General features: G+C 54.7%; 1 protein-coding gene across 1 annotated transcript in view; it reads left to right on the top strand.

Annotated features, from left to right (window-relative positions):
- The window catches only part of LOC144251836 (endothelin-converting enzyme 1-like), a 28,342-nt gene extending 26,560 nt beyond the window's left edge, over positions 1 to 1,782 (top strand). The window contains exon 9 of the transcript XR_013342761.1: positions 1,456 to 1,782. The gene's annotated coding sequence lies outside the window, so the exon portion shown is untranslated. The remainder of the gene's footprint in view (positions 1 to 1,455) is intronic.
- Positions 1,783 to 6,000: the final 4,218 nt, after the last annotated feature.

A 6,000-nucleotide genomic window follows, 5' to 3' on the forward strand; every position in this document is an offset into this window, starting at 1 on the left:
TGGGACACAGAGGTCAGAGTTTGAGTTGTTTTTTTTGTTTTGTTTTGTTTTTTGTTTTGTGTGTGTGTGTGTGTTTTGAAACCCCCAATTTGAGACTGTTGAAGGATTTGGGAAAGACTTGGATGAAAAGACAGAAAGCAGCCAGGGAATGTATTTTCAGAAACGACAGCTGCAGCAGCCACTTTTGAACTCAGTGGGCAGTGCCAGAGCCAGGAAGGGGCAGAGCACCAGCCCAGAAGGTTGGGCAGGGAACCACTCTCCCCTGAGCCTCCACTCTGGGGGGGCCTGGCTCCTTTGTCAGGGCTTTGCATGTGGGATCCTCTGTAATCCTCAAATCAGCTCTGTGAGAGGAACATTGTCATTCCTAGTGGGAAACTGGGATCTGGAGGGCAAAGGAGCCAGGAAGTGGTGGAACAGATTCAGACCTACTTTGAGTCTGACCTCACAGTCCACTGTCCTGGTCCATTTTCTATTGCTGCAACTGAGTGCCACCGACTGGGTAATTTATAAGAAAAATAAATGTGTTTCTTATAGTCCAAGAGCCTGGTACCGGCATCTGGTGAGGGCCTCCTGCTGCAGGAGAACATGGCGGAGTGCCTTACACAGTAAGGCAGAGCAAGCAGGCTAACTCCGGTCTCTGTTCCTCTTTTAATAAAGCCACTACTGCCATCCTAGGGGCCCCACCCTTGTGACCTCATCTAATTCTAATCACTGCAAGTCAAGGGATCTCCGTCTATTGATCTCCACCTCTAATTACCATTATCAAGATTTCTGGAGATGAAATTTCCAGAACATTGGAGGCTTATTTAAACCATGGTACCCAGTACACTGAGCCACCTCTGCAGTCAGGTTTCTCCTCACCTCCAGGCCAGGAGTGGAGTGAGGGTCAGCCAGGAATGGTAATCCAGAGATTCTAGTCCTTGCAGACCTCACGTCATGGTGGCAGGTCCTGTCACGGGGCAGCTACGAGGCTGACCAGACCAAGTATAGCAGGAGACCTCTTGAACACAAGAGCTGGCTTGCATTCTGGTTTCTTGAGAGCTTCCTATCTATTGGGAGCTCTGATTTATTTTGGTGCTGGGGATGGAACCCAGGGCCTCATGCAGTCTAAGCACACACTCTACCATTGACCTTTACCCCCAAAGGGTGCTTTCCACTTTTTCATTTATAAAGTCTTAGGAGATCAAGGCTGGTATCATCATGACTACACTACAGATAGAAGCTGAAGTTCAGATTACAATGCTAGTAAGCTGAGATGGGAACCCAAGTAACCTAGCTCCAAGGCCGGGACTCTTAACCGCTGTGCCCTTCTGGCCCATGATTTAGAGCTCTGTGCTGCTACCACAGAGCCGTGTGGCATTTACCCTCCCCAAAGAGCTTGAGCTGTTTGAGAGATAAGGAAGAGCTGAAGAGGGAGGGGGATCCCCATTGATTGACAGTCTCCTGTGTGTCCAGACTGTGCTGGATCTTTCCACCTTGCAACTTCCTGGGAACATTGGAACTATCATCAAGTCCTACGCACAGAGGAGAGGAATTGAGGTCCAGAGGGTGAAGCAATTCAACTAAGGTCTCAATCAGTCTGGGAGGCCCGTCCTGACTGCCCTGAGCAGGGGCCAGTTGGTCTGAAGCCGGTGCCCTCCCCTGCCAGCCTCTTCGTGGACTCCTCCTCGTGTCTTCCTGACTACGTCCTCTTAGCCAAGCTAGTGCCAGTCCCTGGACAGTCCAGTGATTTCCCCAGGAGCCCTTGACTGTAGTTTCATTTAAGTTATGAAAACAAAGCAAAATTAAAATCTCTTCTGCGTCTCACTCTGTCTGCACGCCTTGGGCTGCCCAGGTTGGCCGGGAGATGACTGACTTGGCACACATGTGGCATCGGTTAAAAAAAAAAAAAAATCAGCCAACCAAAAGGGAGGCCTTGAGGACCCACTGTGTGCTAAACAGTCCCGAGCACCTATTCCGTACAGGGTAACAGAGGCCGAGCAGAGTTAGAATGACACCAATATCAGCTGTCACCACGTACTGACCAATCAGCCTCTTTGCAAATTTTTGGGCTATTCCTTTTGGATCCTGGTGAGTCTTAAGGCTGGGAAAGCTACAAACTGGACCCCAACCAGAGCATGGGCTAGGTCACCTCAGAGGGTCCCACTCTGAGTGGTCTGACCTATCAGAACCCTTGGTCCTGGTGATTGGCCAAAGAACTGACACATGTCTCAATGAGAGCCAATGAGTCTTGGATTGGGGAATGTGGTTGAAACTATTGGGAACAATGAATCCCTATTTCTGTTGGAGGTGCTGAGGCAGTAGGATGTGAGCCTGGTATTGCTGGCAGCCACCTTGTCATCATGAGGCAAGAACTGCCAAAAACAGGCCAGGAGAAAAGGAAACTGTTCTGAGAGATGGAGCGAAGGATATTGAATCCTAATGGTGTCATCTGAGCTCCTCAAGGAGCCCTGCCTAAAGCTAGCTTTCCCCTGTACTTTGTAGTTATATAGGCAAAAGAGTTCTTTGTTTTTGGTTGGCCAGATTAAATTGGCTTTTCTGCCAATTTGAGCCCTGATGCTCTCTGACTGAGCAATCGCTGTGACCAGAGGCTGGAGTAGCTCTCCATCTCTAGGAGTCTAACCAAGGAAACATGTTCTCCCAACCACAATCACCATGTGTCGGTCAGAGAGGGCATGAATGTGGAGCAGAAGCAGGAGGCCAGCAGATGAGAATCCCTTCAGAATAGCTGTGCCTCCTGGAGCAAATCACTTTCCCTCTCTGAATACTGATTTTCCCACCCGCAGTGTGGACGTGGGTGGCCATGGGATATTACGGGAATCATAACATCTGTAATATAGAATTGTCAGAATTACTAAGAAAATGCCACAAAGCACCTACCAAATGATAAATGTCTGGCACACATTAAATGCTCAACGCTTACTACAGCTGGTGTTCCCAGAGAGCTTGGGGGAGATGACCTCTGAGGACCCCAAGGAGACAGAGGTAAGCATTGGAGTTGGCAGCAAACTTCAAGTGCTTCCCCTTGAGCTGCGTAAGACCAGGGGCTGCGTCTCCCAGGGCAGCCTGGGGGATGGAAGAGACTTGGCTTGGTGTTGGGAGGCCCTGGTTCTGCTGCCAGCCCAGTGAGTGGCCTTCTGCTCTTCACCGTGCTCCCTACCTGTGGCACTCCACACACCTCCTGGCTGTCCTCCCTGTGTCCTTCCCTCTACAGTGAAGAATTCTGAGCACTGTCAAACAAAGGGGGCCAGTGCTGCAGAGAGTTATTTGCTCAGAGCCCCTCCCCGCCCTCCGGGTCCTCATACCAGCTGCCCAGGACTCTGCACCTAGCTCTTCTCTCCCTGGTATTCCCAGGGTCACTCTGAGCTAGTTCCTGGACAAGGGTCCAGCCAACTGCTTCTACTGTTCCCTCCCAGTGGTAGGTTCTCTTTTCTCCTCAGTCCACTGTCATCCCCAGCCAGTTCAACCCTTCGTCCCCTGCGGGGAGTAGGCAAGACTTCCCAGGTCTTTCCTTGGGAGCTCACAAACTCTTAGTCATGCTTCAAAACCCAAGTCTCAATTCCTCCAGGCTGCCTTTGCTTTCCTTAACAGGTACTCATCATGCCAGCTCCACATTAGTTCCTTAACCCAAACATAGAGGATGGTGAAACAGACACAAAAAATGCTCAACGCTTTCATGGCACACACAGTGTTTTTCTCCCTCTGTCTCACAAATTGGGCCACACACAAAGTTGCAGCAAGTCCTAACCACACCCCTCTCCTGTGGGCACATACACACATGCACAAGAGACACCAAAAAAAAAAAAACCCACAGGGATTTGCTCTCTTCTTGATTATAAAAGAGACACGAAGTCTCTTTCCACCACACCCTCATGCATACACAACATAATGCAAATGTACAAATTACACATCATAAAAACATACAGAGAGGCATGTTTTCTGTTTTATTTTTCCTGCTTCACCCGCACCTCCACAATATACATGTAGAGACAGTTTCTCTGCTGAATCTACAATGCACACGCCTGGAGAGCCCGCGCTCCTCTCTGCTTCCCTCCCACACCCACTTATCCCCCTCTCTCTCTCTCTCTCTCTCTCTCTCTCTCTCACACACACACACACACACACACACACACACACACACACACGTGCAGTAACAATCCCCAAATATAACCGTCTGTCTTTCCTTCACACATAAACACACAGGCATGCAGAATCCATCCCTTCCCCCTTTTCTCTCTCTCTCTCTCTCTCTCTCTCTCTCTCTCTCTCACACACACACACACACACACACACACACGCAGCTGCAGAGCCCCGGGTCATACTCCAGTGCAGGCGCCAGGCAGGAGACAAAGGTCGCCAAGACTCCCGCGCCCCGCACCGGACACCACACAGCCTCTCCCCGACTCCTCCTGCCGTCAAAGCCAGTCTCGGCGGGTCTGGACTCTGCATCCCGAAGCCCGAGGCTGGAGCCCGCGCCCGCCCCTCCGAGGTCCCCAGGCAGCCCTGGCCGGCGCGCCAAGGGTTAAGGGGCTCGCGGGGGGGGGGGGGGACGGGAGGGGCAGTCCGGCCTCCGGGTGTGATTGGCTGCGCCACCCGGGCCCGGGCTCCCGCGCCCCGCCATTGGCCCGTGGCGGGCCCCGCCTTCCCGGGCGTGGGCGCTGGAGCCGCGCGCTCGCCCGCGGGGAGCCAGGCGCGCGGCCTGGGCCAGCCAGCTTCGCCGTCCGAGCTGTGCAGCGCTCTGGGAGCCAGAGCCGGAGTCGGAGCCGGAACCGCCAGCCGGAGCCGCCAGCCGGAAGCCGCGAGCCGGGAGCCCGAGCCCGGCCGGAGCCGAGCACGCGCGCTATGGTGAGTGCGGTTCCAGCCTGCACACTGTTGCGGTCCAGCCTCGACGGTCTCCGCCGGCCGCCGCGGATGGCACCCGGGCCCGCCCGACTCCCGGGGGCTGGGCGCCCGCTGCAGTGCAACCCCCGCTTGGCCCTCGGGAGCGTGAAGCTGAGGGGCGCCCGGGCAGGGCTCTCGGCTCGCCCCGGTCCCCACGCCCCTCGCTGGCTTCATGGCCTGAGGCCGGTCGCGCGGCTTGGTTCTGGGGGCAGCTGGCCCGGGCTGGGTGGGGAGGACTCGCGGTGGCCGGTTCGGCTTGGGGACCGTTGGTGCGGTCTGATTTGGGGCATCCGGAAGTCCTTTCACCCTGCTTGGCGTGCAGACCCTTGGCAGCGGGCTTTGAGGGTGGTGGTGATTCCGAGGCTCTGAATCCACCTGGACCTGAGTGTCCGGAAAGCTGGGGGCATTCTGAGGCTCCATTGGGAAGTGGTGTGTGGCTGCACTGTGAGCATTCGCAGGGCTAGACTGGGACACTCCGACACTGCTGATCCCGCTGTGGCATAAGGGTTGGTGATTGTGGCCAGGCCAGGTTGGAGGCTGTCAGAGACCAGGGGCACTTGGAGGCTCCACGTCCAGAAGTCTGGTCTTCCCAGCAAGTCTTCAGAGGAGGGGCCAGGTGCTGGCAGGGATGGGCAGAGGCACCAGAGAAAAGGGGGACCCAGGGGAGGAAGTTTCATGGGGGTCTCTGAAGCCCTCAGGGAAATCCTTTTGGTCCAGGCTTATCCAACATGGTCCTTGTCTGGAGGGAGTTGGCTCCGCCCAAAGCCAAGGCCTCTGGTCACCTCTCCAGGGCCTGGAGATTTCCTCTCCATCACCAGGAAGAGACCACCTGCTTCTCTTTGGCCCTTTTCCAATGGACAAGTCCCTCTGATTCTGTCGCCTACCAGTCAGGTTCTGTGCCCTCTGCAGTAGGCACAAGGTATCAGGTCAGGCCCCAGGAGAGCACGTGCCAGTGATGATGGATGCCAGTCCCAGGGATGCAGCTCTTCTATTTCTCTTGTGATGCTGCTGCCAAGACTGAGGGGCACATTGGGAACAGCTGAAGAGCCCCCAGTGACTACCCAGGACCACTCCCTGCTCTGCTCAGCTCCAAGAGACTCCTTACAAACTCCCTTTCCC

The sequence above is a fragment of the Urocitellus parryii genome, unplaced genomic scaffold (genome assembly GCF_045843805.1).
Source record: "Urocitellus parryii isolate mUroPar1 unplaced genomic scaffold, mUroPar1.hap1 Scaffold_242, whole genome shotgun sequence".
NCBI lineage: Eukaryota > Metazoa > Chordata > Mammalia > Rodentia > Sciuridae > Urocitellus > Urocitellus parryii.